The 15,060-nt window shown below is 42.5% G+C and overlaps 1 long non-coding RNA gene across 1 annotated transcript in view; it reads right to left on the bottom strand.

Annotated features, from left to right (window-relative positions):
* The window catches only part of LOC109444439 (uncharacterized), a 31,765-nt gene extending 29,154 nt beyond the window's left edge, over nt 1-2,611 (bottom strand). Inside the window, exon 1 of the long non-coding RNA XR_002136856.2 lies at nt 2,473-2,611. This is a non-coding gene — a long non-coding RNA (uncharacterized LOC109444439). The remainder of the gene's footprint in view (nt 1-2,472) is intronic.
* Nucleotides 2,612-15,060: the final 12,449 nt, after the last annotated feature.

The following is a 15,060-nucleotide window of genomic DNA, read 5'->3' as shown; positions in this document are numbered from 1 at the left end:
TGATGCAAATTGAGATGTAGAAGGAGGTGAGATACTCTGAGGGAGAGTAGAAAAGAGGACCAAGGACAGACTGGGGCCAGCATCTTAGTTGGAGAAAAGGAAGCTCCAGCCATTTCCAGCTCTGCAGATACCCCCTCACCGTCTCCTCTGGTAAGCAGGAAAAACCTGCACACACCACCACCCTGTCCAGTGAGTTCCTCTTTCTAGCGTGGCCAGGTAGTGGCCCTGTCCCTCACTTCTCCCACACATTCCATTCTCCATTTTCTTCCCAGGTTTGCCTGCCCGCCTGGGCCTTGCTTTCCTTTCTCTCCAGAAATATTCAAAGGGACAGAGAGAAAGGCTTCCCTCCACAACCAGATCTGGATTGAGGTCCTTACTCAGGAAACAGAAGGCCCAGTATCATCCCCACGCCCCCATCCCCACGCCTCACCCCTGCAAAGACAGAGCCCAGTGAAAGCCCAGATCTGGAAGACTGCTAAGAAGCATGGACCATGGTGTCCCAGATCAGAGGAGAGTTTTCTCCTGGAGAGTCTTTGTTCTGTAGAGAATAAGGAGAGCGAGAGACAGAGCTGCGAAGGTGCAGCTTGGAGACCTTTGGGTGCCTTGGTTTCTGTTTGCTTCCCGACACTGGGTGCTCACCCTCCTGTGTGTGCCAGGCCTTTCCTAGCTAATCTCCTCCCACACCTCCTTTCACCTCCAGACAAGCCTTTAGGTATCCTTGGAGCAGTGTGACAGAGCCTTCAACTTGAATTTCTAAACACTGGGCTCTGTGGAAACCTCACAGGCCTGAATAGCTGACATTTGATTGGTATTTTTCTCCCCTTCACCCTTTCTTCTTTTGAAGAAGGAATATAATATTATTTCCTTCAAGATGGGTTCATTGGCAATAGCAGGAACATACAGAAGTTGATCGAACAGTTTTAGTTGACGGCAGGGTTGGAGGAAATGTATATAAGAGGATGACAGCCTGCCTGACCTTCCACCTCCCCTCCCCCCCCACCTTTTTTCATTATAATAAATACGAGACAGTGTCAGCCTTTGCTTGTCCCTAATGACAACCTGGGCAGCCTCTCTTCTGCCCAGACCCTGGAAATCTTTTTTTCTTAAAATGTGAATTCTGATGTGAAGTTTAGACTGAATTGGGCAGGGACTGCTCTGAGCTCTAGGGAAAAAGTGTTTCTGTTCCAAATTGAAATTAAGACAATTTGGAAAGAGCCAAAACAACAAAGTTGCATTTCAGAAACATCAATCTCTTAAAGCATTTCTCCAAAAAAACTAGATCTCAGTTATGGTATGAAAATGTATTGGTGGGAATGAGAGAGAATTTGGGTTTCCTGAAACCAATGCTATAGTCAAAAGTAATACAGCTATGAAATAAGATAATCAAGAAAGGAAAGTTTTCATATGAAAACATTTTTAATGAATCATTCCAAACTGCATGGCTTCTACTCTGAGAGCTTAGCATTGCTTTCGGAGTGATTTTCTTATCAGTACTTTGGAATTCACTTGTATAAACTGTAACCTCTGGCCTACAATATACGCCAATAAGAATGGGTATGTGCAGATAAGCTCGTGCTCTCCCTTTTCACCCAATCATCAGACTTTCATAGACTTGTCCAGGAGACATTAAAACGTCTATCCCTTCATTCCTCTGCCTCCAGACTTTGAACATAAACCACCTCAGACAGCAGGGCAGCCATTTCCTTTCAAGGACTCCTCTGGAAACCTGCCCACGTCTTTGGTTTTTGGTTTCCTTATCTTGAGCATCTGATGTTCTTGATATCCTCCTAGCTCTCAGGACACCCACTGCTACCATTTATCGTGGGCTTGCCCCTCTAGGAAGTAGTCCTATCCCAGACCTTCCATCTGTACTTATTCTGCTCCAGGTGTTAAATGACCAGCTGATGGATCAATAACCTGGGGAAAGAATGTGCTGATGAGGTCCTGGAGTTGAATGTGGTACTCTTCCCAGGTAACATATTTGCATTTTAACAGAAGACTCTTGCGGGGGAAGGAGTGTTAGTTTAAAGGGCATTGAAAAAGCTGATGTGTGTGTGTAAAATGTGAGGAAGAGAGAAGAAGGATAAAAAGGAGAAGGAGGAGAAAGTAAATTGATCAATGCAGCAATAAAAGGAGGTAGAGAACACCTTTTTTCCCTCCCATCCAGGAATGATCACTGCTAATATCTTGAAATAGCTATGAATGAACATCTTTACATCTAGAAGTCAAATTGAGGCACTTTTATATAACTCAAAAATTGCACACACAGTTTCTATGTGTCCCATTTAGTAACACACTCCTTGTTCCAGTAACCCCACTTTTAGGAATTTATCCTAAAGAAAGATCTCGAATGACAAGAATAACATTAGCTATCATGTATTAAATTTGACTTGTATACCAAGGGTTCTACAGACATTGGATCATTAAATTCTTACACCAAGCCTACGAAGCATATGATACGATACCCCTCACCTGAGGCTGGAAAAGTGAAGGACTTTGTCCAGGGCTGTCTGCTCACAGGTTGGTCTGGATCTGGGGTTCAGTGTGAGGAGGGTACCCCAGGAAAAGGCATCATCCATCTGGATCCTCTAAGAGATGAGTGTACCTCCTTGTCCCAGTGTCTCCTGTTCTCCCCAGATGCTCCAAAGACCCTCGATGGGAGGAATATGACCCAATGTCTTGCCCTTCCCTTCAGGGTTGGGTGGCAGCAATGACAATACCTGCTGTGCCTGCCATTTGTCTAGTTTCAACTCTTTTTGAAAGTTCCTTTTCCATGAAGCCTTCCCTCAATCTCAGACCAATTTTGTCTCTCCTGCCTCTGTCCTCTCGGAGCTTTGAAGCAACCTCTCTGTGGAGCCCAATCAGAATTCTCTGGGGAGCTGTTGAAAGTGCAGACTGACTGAGTCAGATTCTGTCGTGGGGAGGCCCAGGGATCTGTGTCTCGCAAACGTTTAGTGGTGCTTGAAGCACACTCAAGTGGGAGAGAAACAGCACTGGCATATAGGCCTCTCAAGAGCAGGGGTCCTTTGTGTTCCCCAGTGCACTTAGCACTGCCATGCACAGCAGACATAAGCGTTTGGTGAACACAATGCAGAGAAGCATTTCTTAGGAAAGAAATGAGAGTGGGAGAAGTGGAAAAAGTGGGGTGATGGGTGTGGAATAACTGAAGAGGGTGTAATTTGAGAGCTTTTGCAGGTGAGTAAATGAGATGGGAACTCTCTGGGCTGATTTGGGGTGCCCACTGTTGGGATCCTTTGAGTGCTACCCACAGATATTCAGTCAATACTGCTTCCCCTCCTTTTTTTCTACAGACACATACTTTAGTCTCAGGGTTTTTTTTTTGAAACCCAAACTTTCAATGACAGAATGAAAAATTGTGTATAAAATGGGTCACAAGGAAGTGAAAACGAATGCACAGACTATTTTAACTGCTGAATCAGAAATCTCTATCTACACTATGAAATATGCAGGAAGGAAAATAAGCAGATGATAAGAGTGGAAGGAATCCTAAAATAATATTTTCACAAACAATTCTGGCCCAACCTACACCTGGGGGCGGGGCAAGGTCCAGTGATGCACAGAATAAAATTGTTGAACTAGAAATCTTTCCAAATGACGTAGGGCCTCCTGAAGCACATGACCACTCAAATCCACAGTCTGAAAGTCACTCTGCTTCATAGCACAGGCAAGTAGGGCTTAAAGACAGCAAAGACAAGAAAAAACAAAACCCACGAACAAAATTTTAAAATCTGGTCTATTTGCTCTTCCTAGAACAAACAAACAAAACCTGACTTTTTGGTTTAATTTGTTTCAGAGATTTTTTATTTTTTTGTGATCTCTCTCTCTCTCTCTCTCTCTCTCTCTCTCTCTCTCTCTATATATATATATATATATATATATATATATATATATACACACACACACATATATATATATATCAAAAATTACCATTTTAATCATGTTTGTTTAAATGTAAAATTCAGTGGCCATGAAGTATATTCACAATGTTGTGCAACTGTCGCCACTATTTCTAGAACTTTTTCATCATTCTAAACAGAAACTCTATATCCCATAAGCAATAACTTCCCATCACTCATCCCCTCAGTCCCTAATAACCGTCATTTTACTTTCTGTCTCTACAAATTGGCCTATTCTAGGTACCTCATATAAAGAGAATCATACAATATTTATCCTTTTGATCGTGCTTATTTCACTTAGCATAATGTTTTTATGGTCCATCCACGTTGTAGCATGTATAGCAGAATTTCATTCTTCTTTGTGACTGAATAATATTCCATTGTATGTATACCACATTTTATTCTAATTCTGCAACTCTCAGGAGTGTGTATCACTGAAGTTCCCCCACCCATCTCTCAGGTATATGTTGGGCCAGAATTGTTTGTGAAAATATTATTTTAGGATTCCTACCACTCCTACCATCTGCTTATTTTCCTTCCTGCATATTTCACAATGTAGGTAGGGATTCCTGATTTAGCAGTTAAAATAGTCTGTAGTATAGCATATAATATACTACATCTTGTTTATCCCTTCATATGCTGATGGACACTTGGGCTCTTTCTATTGTGAATAATGCTGCTATTGACAATGGTGTACAAGTATCTGTTTCAGGCCCTATTTTTAATTGTTTTGAGTATACAAGGAGTAGAATTGCTGAATCATATGATCATTTTGTGTTTAATTTCTGAGGAACCACAAACTGTTTTCCCTAGTGGCTAAGCCATTTTATAGTCCCACCAGCAGTGTAAGAGTGTTCCAATTTCTCCACATTCTTGTCAACTCTTGCTGTTGTTCTTTTTTAAAAAATGATAGCCATCGTAATGGGTGTGAAATGGTATCTCCTTGTGGTCTGGTTAGATTTTTTAGTAGAAATCATACTGAGGACACATGTTATAGGCAATTTCACATAGTTTCTGTTTTGAACAGAAACTAGGAATCATACAGAAAAAAATACTAAGGATGTTTGTAACTCATTGTGCACGGTATCTTTTTGTTTATCCTATTTTTGGAGTAAAATTCTAAATTGCCCTCCTATAGTCTCACCTTGTATATTAATTTTTTTTCCTGATATGTTTCAAATTTTGTCCAATATTCTAAAAATATTTTTTGTACATGACGTTCAAAGATGTTTTAACCTCTGATGACAATTGTTATTACTGGCATCTTGTTGAACTAGCCTTTGAGGTTGAGTAGATTCTTTTGATTTCATTGTTAAGTTATGCGGCACTTTGTAGTCATTACAAAGATAAGTTATTTCTTTGAAGTTGAGCTGTGGTCTTTTCTTAAAACACTTATGGTAGTCAAATGACAGACCTAACATATTGAAATGCTCTCTGTTAAATGTTAATTTTCTTTGGGCATAACTAACACATTTAATAAAGAGAGAACTTTCTTTATGTGAACATGGTCAGTAAATACTTGAAGGCCTACCATTGTGCCAGGGGCCAGATCAGATACGCACTGGTGACTAAACAGGCCTCACTGCACGAGGTATAATTTTGCAGAAAGGAACAGTCCTGCTGTTTTTCCTTCTTGACTAATAACTTAAGAGATAACTCACAAAAGTGCAGGGATACATTTGGTCCAAGACCAAATTGTACTTATTGAATTGATTTTTACACACGTCTTTCCCAAAAGGATTTCAGTTATTTTATAAGAGGTACATACAATCATGTTAATATATAGAAAGGTGGGATCAGGATCAAGCAGTAAGGAAGGTAGTGACATACTAACCCTAAGCTTATTAACCCTAATATGTTTGTCACAATTACTGTTATGTAATTACTATGTTACTATGTTTGACACAAATTGAGGGATGCATTCACTTGAAAAAAAACCAACAAATTAACACTGATTTAAACAAGTAAAGGCTCATTTATCTCATATAACCATAAGCTTGAAATTATTCAATCCAGAGCTGCTACAGTAACTATCAGGGACCCAGGGTCTTCATCTTTCTGCTCTGCCATCCCATTCTAGATGGAGATTTTTGTCCTCACGCTGTCATCTCATGGTCCTAAAATGGTTGCTGTACCTCAAGGCAGGAAGAAAGGAGAAGGGCCAAGAGGCAAGAGCTTTCTCCTACCTTACTTTTTTTATTCTGAAGGAATATCCTGTCAAGAGCTATGGAGGATCTGAGATTTCACCCTATTTAACAAGCTAAAAGTTCACCTGCCATGGTTTCACGGCCACTGGCACAAGTCACCAGACTCCTCGGTCAGAGATAATGGAATTTATCACAGCACAGAAAGTAGCATGAGCTTGAGTTCTCCTTGGCCCCAAGTCCCAAGTGGGCAACACAGAGAGGCCCACAAAAATGTCTTACAGGAGAGGAAGGCTGAACTTAGGGACCTCAAATCTTACAAAATAGTCAGTAAGTAGGCTTGCCCTTTGCTCTGCAGTGAAACAATATCTCTGTCTTCCAAGCTTCCAAACAAGCTTCCCCTTTGCTCTGGAGAGGCAGTGTATCTTCCAAGGTTGTACGCCATTTAAACATCCTGGGGAAGATAGTGTGAAACAAAAGACAGTCAGTGCTTCTGCTTGCAACATATTCATGGCACACGGCAGAAGAGAGACATGGAGAATTATCTTCCAACAATATCCCCTCAGGGACTTCTGCCTCTATATTACTGGCCAGAACCAAATCATATGGCCATCTCTAACTGCAAGGGAGGCTATGAAATTGATTGTTTTTGGCTGAGCACATTGCTGCTCTAGATAAAATTGTGGCTCTGTTAGTGAGAAAATACAAGTGAGGGATGGAGCTTCATAAAAGCAAGGCAAACACTGTGCCCGAGTGTTTTAATCTGTGTGACCCATGTCTTGTCCCCATTGCATAACAAATTTTATGAAACTTTATTTATCGGTACTGCCAGAAATAAGGTGTACAACTTAGACATAAGAAAACTCCCAGTGGAATCTGAAGACCCAAACAAAACAGAAACAGACTCATAGATTCAGAGAACAAACGGATGGTTGCCAGAGGGAAAGGGAGTTGGGGAGCTGGGTGAAAAAGGTGAAGCGATTAAGAAATACAACTTGATAGTTACAAAATAGTCACCGGGATATAAAGTACAGCATAGAGAATAGAGTCAATAATGTTGCAACAACTATGTATAGTGCCAGGTGGGTACTAGACTAATCAGGGGATCACTGCAGATATTATATAAATATCTAACTACTGTACTTTACACCTGAAACAAATATAAAATAATATTGAATGTCAACTGTAACTCAAAAAAATTAATTAATTAATTAATTAATTTAAAAAAAAGACAACTCCCAGTCAAGTATCATTTTATAAATTTCAAAGAAGCTATTGGTAGTTCATGCAGAATTCTAATGTCACACTGCATAATATCTAAGTGTGCAAGCCCATAATTCCTTAGGGCTCTGTCCATTTTAAATAAATTTGTATTAGTTCTTTTTACAGACCATTATTTTGGGGGTGGTAATAACAATTCTTTTAATTTCTACTTTGTGAACAGATAGGTGTTTGGTAAGAGGTTTATAAATATACCTTTTCTGCTTTCGTTTATTTTAAGAGGATTTTTTTCACCTCATGACAGTCATTTGGGGCTGACAATGTTACCATGGTAACCACGCTCCAAAATGCCAGTTGCCGGTGATCCTTAGCACCTCAGCACCTTTCCCGACAGTGCTCACCTTCTGCCTTGAACGAGGCTCCGCTCGGCTTACGTTTAACTGCCAGTGGCAGTTTGGTCTTGTAACAGAAATCTACTGGATTTTCCTCCCAGGAACCAGTCAAAGGATTCCGTTGAGAATCCTGGCTCAAACCACATCATTATGGCTTACATTTCCACGGTAACAAGTAGGGCAAAACTTTCCTTGTTTCCGTTTCAGCTGCATTGTGAGAGCTCAGAAGCTCAGTCAAGGTGTCACCTAAGGCACTGAGGGAAATTTTCAGATGTGAATGGACATGCCTTCCTCAAAGGCCAAGAAGTTTGCACACTAAGTTTCAAAGCCCTCTCACGGCATGATTTTGAACTAAAAATGCTTCTCTCCTGAAAGGGAGGGAGAGATTTTAATCTGGGCAGTGTACTGGGAGCTTAATGATTGATCCAAATCGAAATCCAGGGAGGTCATGGAGGTGACGCTTGTCGGGGCTGATCGCAGACAAAGTTCACCCTCTTCTCCATAAATGGGGAGAGCCTCTGCCCTTCAGTAAGGTTTTGTGTATGAGAAAGGGGAGGCTTGTTAGCGAGAAGAGCTCTGAAAACTTAATTGTCCTTGCCAAGAACTAATGGACTGCCTTCAACATGCATGAAAAATATGTTCTGTACGGTGACCAGAGAAGCCAAAATGAGGCCTCCACAGACCTAATTTGGCATCAGTCTATCGCCATGTGAGAATGTCTGGATGCTCTAATTTTACTCTTGCTGTAACTAAGAAAAAAAAAAAAATACCCTGCAAAAGGTTCATTGAGACAACTGTCGGTCACAAAAAGGGAACGTGAACCAAGATAACGTTAGTTACATTTTATCCACGTGTTCCTGAAGCCTGCACACTAATGGTTCAGCAAATGTGACTTAGCCTTTCACCATCAGATTAAAACCTAACCAACTCATCATAGATTTTGTAGAATTAAAAGAATCTACATACACACATGCACACAGAGATATGTTTTAATATGTCAAGAACTACCGACAGAATTAAAGGATTGCGAGACCAAAGGAGACATGTCACTTTCTTATCATCTTTGTCCTAGGGAGGCCAACGTGTGTTTTAGTGAAGTGGAAATCCAGGGAGAAAGCACAAAAAAGAAACTGCTCACCGTTCCTCATGGTGATTGCTCACCTTTATAGAGCTCTGACTGAGCCAGGTAGTTTGTTCTTCAGTGCTTTACAGGATTTTGTTGCATGCTCATTAACAGTCTGACCAGGTGAATGTGACTATAATCCCCACTGTACAGTTGTGGCAACTGAGGCACAGAGAAGTTAAGTGACTTGCCCAACATCACACAGCTAGTTGTACAGAACCTGTGTCCCTTGTGTAAAATGATAATACGTCGCAGCTGCCCTTCCCATCCCCCACCAGCTTTATGACTCAGGGTCGTCTGAGCAAAATGCTACCACAGGAAAGGGAGAGGACATCAGACTGTGGTATACTGGAAGGGAAGAAGCAAAGGGAGTCCCTTAAAGTCAAGGCAAGAACAGTGTCTCCAAGGCCAGTGCAATTTCTCCTTAGTGAGGTAGTGGTCAGGCTCCCCAGCCCCAGCAGCCTGTCCAGGGTTTCTTGGCTGCCAGGGTCACGTTGCTCAGCTGCCTGTAGGGGTGCTGCAGTCCTGGAAAGGAGCCCAGACTCTGGGACTGCCAGGACCTGGCTGGTTTTCTACTTAACAACAGGAGAATGTCATTCCTCTGAAAATTCTCCTTCAAACGACCTTTCTAAGTTCTGTCTGTTTCACAGTCTGCCCTCCTTAGTATATCTTTACCAGCACAAACAAGACACGTCCTCTGATATCCAACCAGTTCCCCAATGTCCTTGGGTACTGGTGTGCTTAGTGAAGTCATACCCAGTATTGCTTTTCCACAGGGATCCTGCCACTCTGACAGTGTTGTGACGCCTGAGTACAGCCTGGCTTATCAGCAAAATGCACCTCTTGTTAGTTTATGCTGCCTGCTTTCCCTAGAGAATAAAGCTCTGTCTAATCCAAGTAATAGATGGGAAATGTTTGGAACTGTGATGTCACCATCTGTTGTTGGAAATTGAAAAGCAGAGAAGACATATGCCAACACCTTCTTTTGGAATTTCTTTATCTGCCCTCTCAATATAGCAACAGAGTCTCTTATATCTCAAACCTTTTCACCATTTATCATTCGGTCGTCAAGATGATGAACGCCTGAAATATGCATTATTGCAATCATTTGGTTAAAAATATATGTATAGCTCAAATAAAAGTGATGACCAGACCAGCTAACAACCTTTCTAAATCTAAACTCAAGCCCTCTTGGTAAACCTATGTCAGGTCTCATAGGTTTAGTTTTAAACCAATGATTAAAGTATAATTTAGCTGTTCCTCTAAAGACTTTAACTTAAAAAAAAATCTCCAATTGGGGATAATTGTTCACATCTGCCTAATGATGTTTCTATTTGAAAAGACATATTAGAATGTAAAATTTTGACTTACAGTGGCTTTCAGATTATTATTAAAATCAAAATGGAAAAATTCATGGGAAAGAACTAGACATTTCTGAAAGGTATTCTTTATATGAGCACTCAAGGTAACGCATTTTGTTAGCATTATCAGATGCTAGTGTTTTTTGGTTTTATTTTTTCTGCTTTTGCACAGGTGAGGTAGGGAGGAGCAGATGTTTCATCTCTTTCGAGACAATAATTCACTTCATTATCATTGTTTAACTTTGCCTTGTGTGTGCTCTTCTTTGCTAACTGAACCCTGCAATGCTTTCTATGAGGCCTGAAATGTACAATAAGGGGTCAGAAGGCCTTGGGAGAGCTAAAAAAATGAACAAAAAAATGCCATTGCCTTGGCCTCACTTAGTCACCTGTCCCCGGGTGAAATCATACTGTTATCTATGAATATTTGGAGAAGCCTAGCCCTGACTCAGCTGGTGATTCTGACCAGAGTCCTGATGCCAGAGGCCACAGGGCCTTATCTATGAGTTTGAGAATGCTAATGTCAGAAAGAAGTTAGGAACTGACTCCTGAAGAGTGACCTGTTGTGGGGACAGAGTCCCAGAGAGCAGTTTCCAGGCTCTCGGCCTCACGTGGAAAGGTGCTGGCTCGGGTAGTAGATGGCCATCAGCAGTTACTGGTTAGCCATTAGCCACTGATATAACTGCCATGGCTAAGCTAGCAAGTGCTGATTGCAGTTAGCAAGTGGGCTCGGTTGGCAGAGAAGCAGACAGTAGGTTGTACATCATGCGGCTCCTGCTTCCTGTGTCTCCAACCCAGCCGCCAGCGAGAATATAGTGATATGACTCCCCTATGTATGGCTCCATGGGTGTTTCTTTTTGGCCTCACCATATCCTGTGTTCTTGTGCGGGGAGCTGGACCAGAGACCCTGCATGATCGTAGTTCCAGGGAAAGACTTGTGAGTGAAGAAGGATAAGTGTGAACGGGGTCAGATTGGAGCATGACAAACAAGTTCAAATGTGCTATGAGTTAAAGTCAAGATTCTAAGGAAAGACTAACGTGGTCTATTGAAAAACAGTAGGTGCTCAAAATATGCTTCTTAACTGGATACATCAGAAGATACTGGTCAGAGGATCCTGGGTGGGGTTGGGGTAGGGAATCAGCTTGGGGTGTTAAGCGTCCATGGAGAGAGTAACTGCAGCTTGAAGCAGGGGGTCTCCTTGCAGGAACAGGCACCAAGCAGTAAAACTGCACACAGAAGCTGACCTTGTTTGATAGGTAGGGTGGGGCAGGAACTGCTTTTTCCCTGCCCAGTATCTACTCTCCCCTTTTTCCTTAGGAACACTACCCAGATTTTAATCTGGGTGGCAAGGTTCCCAGCTAAAACACTACATTTGTCAGTCACATTTGTAGCTGGAATGGTCATTGAGATATAAACAGAAGTTGTTGGGTGGGTCTTTTGTGAAGACTCCTTCAGAGGGGCTAGACTATTGTCGCACTCATTTTCTTCTCCTTCCTTCCTCCTGTGCCTTCCTGGAACAGAAAGAACAATGTGATGGCTGGAGTTCTGGTGCCACATTGGACCATGAAGTGAATTTGAAGGTGGAAGCTGTATGCTAAGGACGGCAGAACAAAAAGATAGAGGAAACCTGGAACTTTGATGGGACTATAGCTCCCACACCAGCCAGACTCCAGCCTTCTTTTATATAATAGAGAAATAAGTTTTTATTTTGTTGAAATCACTGTTATTTCCCCATTCACCTGAGACATCACAAGGCTAGGGATCTTGGGAAGGCTTTGACTGAAGAGTGAAAAATTAAGGATTTTGTTTTTTGGTACACTTATTTTGTTTAAGATAAGTAAGCTATAAGATAAAGATAATTTAAGATGATGAAATATAGTCTCCGAGATCAACTATAAAAGAAATCAAGAGGTTATATTATTGTGTTGTGTATTTATTTGACTTAAACAAAAAAAGGCTTTATTAGTTTATGTCATTGAAAAATCCAGAAGTCAGGTGGGCTTCAGGTAAGGTCTTACATAGTAGCTGGACAAGTCAATGAAGACCCAGTGACTTACCACCTCTTCTCAGAATCCCATAGTCCTGGCTTTATTCTTAGACTGTCTCACTTGATGATCTAAAGATCCCAGGAGCCCTTGGCAAAGCCTCCTTGCATTGGGGCCAGGTGGCCATCTTCAAATCAATCACTGTGGTTACGGTGGCGAGGACAGTAGAGCCCACTAATAGCTTAAGCCTACCAAGCTCCAATCGAATTGCAACTAGGTTAAATCCTCTCAACTGTATGGCTGGGAAGAATGGGACCCTGCTAGGAAGAGAAAAGGAAATGCATGTGGGGAGGTCACCATGTGTCCTGTATCCTCTTGGCCATCCTCTTCAATAGTATTATTTAAAAAGCTTACATTTTTTAAAGGCAAAGGTCTTTTGCTCCCAAATTCATTTTCCTAGCCAGAAAGTGAATATTGGTTTGGGGTAAGGCATGGGATTTCCAGAGACCTTTTGGTACTCTTACTTTCATTCATTAACTCAACTGTAAACGTTTCTTGAGTGCTGGTTATGTGTTATACAGTCAGCGGGTCTTGCTCGAGGGAATGGGCACATATTAAACCATTAGGATCAGTGGCTAGTACATGGAGGCACCCATACTCTTGATAAAGATCAAGGAGCAAGTATGACGTGTGGGAAATAGGACAGGTCAGTCTTGCTAGTGATAAGGGAATGGTGGGACTAGGAGTTGGATATTGGGGATACCCAGAGACAGTGAACCTGTGTTGGTCTCTCACCAGGGCCTCTGTGTAGGTTGTCAGTTCTGTGAATCTGAGAAAGGGAAAGCAGGATCTGCCGTGGGGGAGGGGAGGGGGGATGTATATGGGTTTTTCAAGTTGTGCCTGTTTTACTGTCTTACCAGGGCTCGCTTTTTCATTGGGTTCTGCGTCCCCCTAGTTAGGAAATCTCTGGAGATGGATGGGTACAGTTAATGGTTCTTAATTTTGGCTTTGAGGGTAAAATGCTAGGAAGTGAGAGTGAAATTCCTGACACTCCCAGGGAGAATCTTCCCGATCCAGCTAGCCTGCTGCTCTCCTGACCCTGGAGCAGCTTCTTGGGGTTTTCAGTTTATCATGACACAATTCTTTTTTCCCGCAAGAGTCAGAGAATCAGGGCTTCATAACCCAAATAGTTCACACAGCATGGTATTTGTCTCTATTTAAAATCATCTCCCATGGGGTTCAATTAACAATGTACATGTCAAATTATGTCACACCCATTACTTGCTCTAATTTGGTTAGGCTGGGTCAGGCAGTCTCTGAACTGATGGAGCTGTTAAGCTCCCAGCAGACCATCACAGCTGCAGTGCCCGAGCTGTCCTTGGCTAAGCTGCATCAGGGCGTCACATCCCACTAAGAAATATCAGGCAGTGCCATGACGCCAGTGTCCTGTCATCAACATCCTTTATCAGATCGTTGCCCCTGGACACTGAAGGATGTGGGTTTGAATCAGGGCTCTGTCATTTAGCAGCTATGTGATCTTGGGCAAGTTCTTTAAATTTTCTGAGCCTCATTTTCCACATCTTTAAAATGGGACTCCTCACAACACTTCATTTACAGGGCTGTAATGAGGATTAAATATGATAGTGCATGTAAAATATTTGGCAGAATGCCTGGCACTTAATAACAACTCAGCACTAGCTATGTAGCAGTAGTCAGAGCATTTAATTTTTTATCTTGTTCAGTCCTTCAAAAAAGGGGCTCCTCCCAAGATCACCCACAGGAAATATTTCTCCGGCATCCAGAAACCAAGAGAAGACAGGCAGCTCTTCGTGGAGGGCATGCAGGGTAGCCAGAGTAGCCCTGATGGTATTTTGACATCGAATTCTTAAAAATGTAGCAAGAACAGCCTTAAGTTTAAGAACAGCTCTGTGTGGGTACAGAAAGCTTCTTTCTCTGCCTGGGGGGATCACAGGATACCCCTGAGTGGCCATTCAATCAGTGTGCAAAGCTCCGAAGAAGCAGACATAAGGGTGCTGGTCATTCTCTCCATTTTATAGAAAGGTAAACTGAGGCACAGAGATGTGTACACACACATGCACAGTTCTTTCCCTCACTTCTCAAAGGACAAGTGAAACTATGGTAATTACAGAGCTGGAAGCAGCATCTCTGGCCCAGGTGACTTGAGACTGAGGTTCTGGGTCAGAAACCACAACGAAAGCCAAAACTGGGAAAATTATCTGGGGTTATTCTACATGCAGACTATGCTTCTGACCCTCTTCCACATCCAAAATCTCTGGCGGCCCCTTTGTAGGTACATCGGGAGGTGGTGTGTTGTAGAAAAAGCCCTGGATTATATTCAAGTGACCTGTACTCTAACCCCAGTCCTGCCAAACCAGCTGAGTGACCTGGGAAAAGTTGCTTCATTTAGGATTATACCTTCAGAGGTGAAGGGTTTGGATGATATCAGTCAATCCCAAACCTGACTTCTCAGGAGAATCAGTGTGTGTGTGTGTGTGTGTGTGTGTGTGTGTGTGTGTGTGTGTGTTGGGGAAAAGAGGTGTGAGAACTGGAGCGTGGCAACCTGTATTTTGAACGTGTTCTAGGTGATTCTGAAGAGCAGTCACACTTGGGGATCCTGGAGCAGATGCTATCTAAGACGCCTCACAGGGCTCCAATGTTTTCTGACTCCAAAGCCCCATTCCACATTCCACACAACTCAGTCCCGAGGAGGTGGCAGCCTCGCAATGAACTCCCATGAGAGAATTGGTGTGTGCTCCGGGGAGCAGCCAAGGTGGCCCGGCATCCTGCTTGAGAACTGCCATGTGAGCTCGGGCTCTGGGACCCACCTCTTTTTGGCTGGTTCAGCTGTGGAGCCTGGCCCTGACGGTGACCATCCACTGCCATGCTCCTGAGGGCCTG

Source organism: Rhinolophus sinicus, linkage group LG03 (assembly GCF_036562045.2).
Source record: "Rhinolophus sinicus isolate RSC01 linkage group LG03, ASM3656204v1, whole genome shotgun sequence".
Classification (NCBI taxonomy): Eukaryota; Metazoa; Chordata; class Mammalia; order Chiroptera; family Rhinolophidae; genus Rhinolophus; species Rhinolophus sinicus.
The sequence above is the reverse complement of the archived record's forward strand: the minus strand, read 5'-3'. Positions and strand labels throughout refer to the sequence as shown.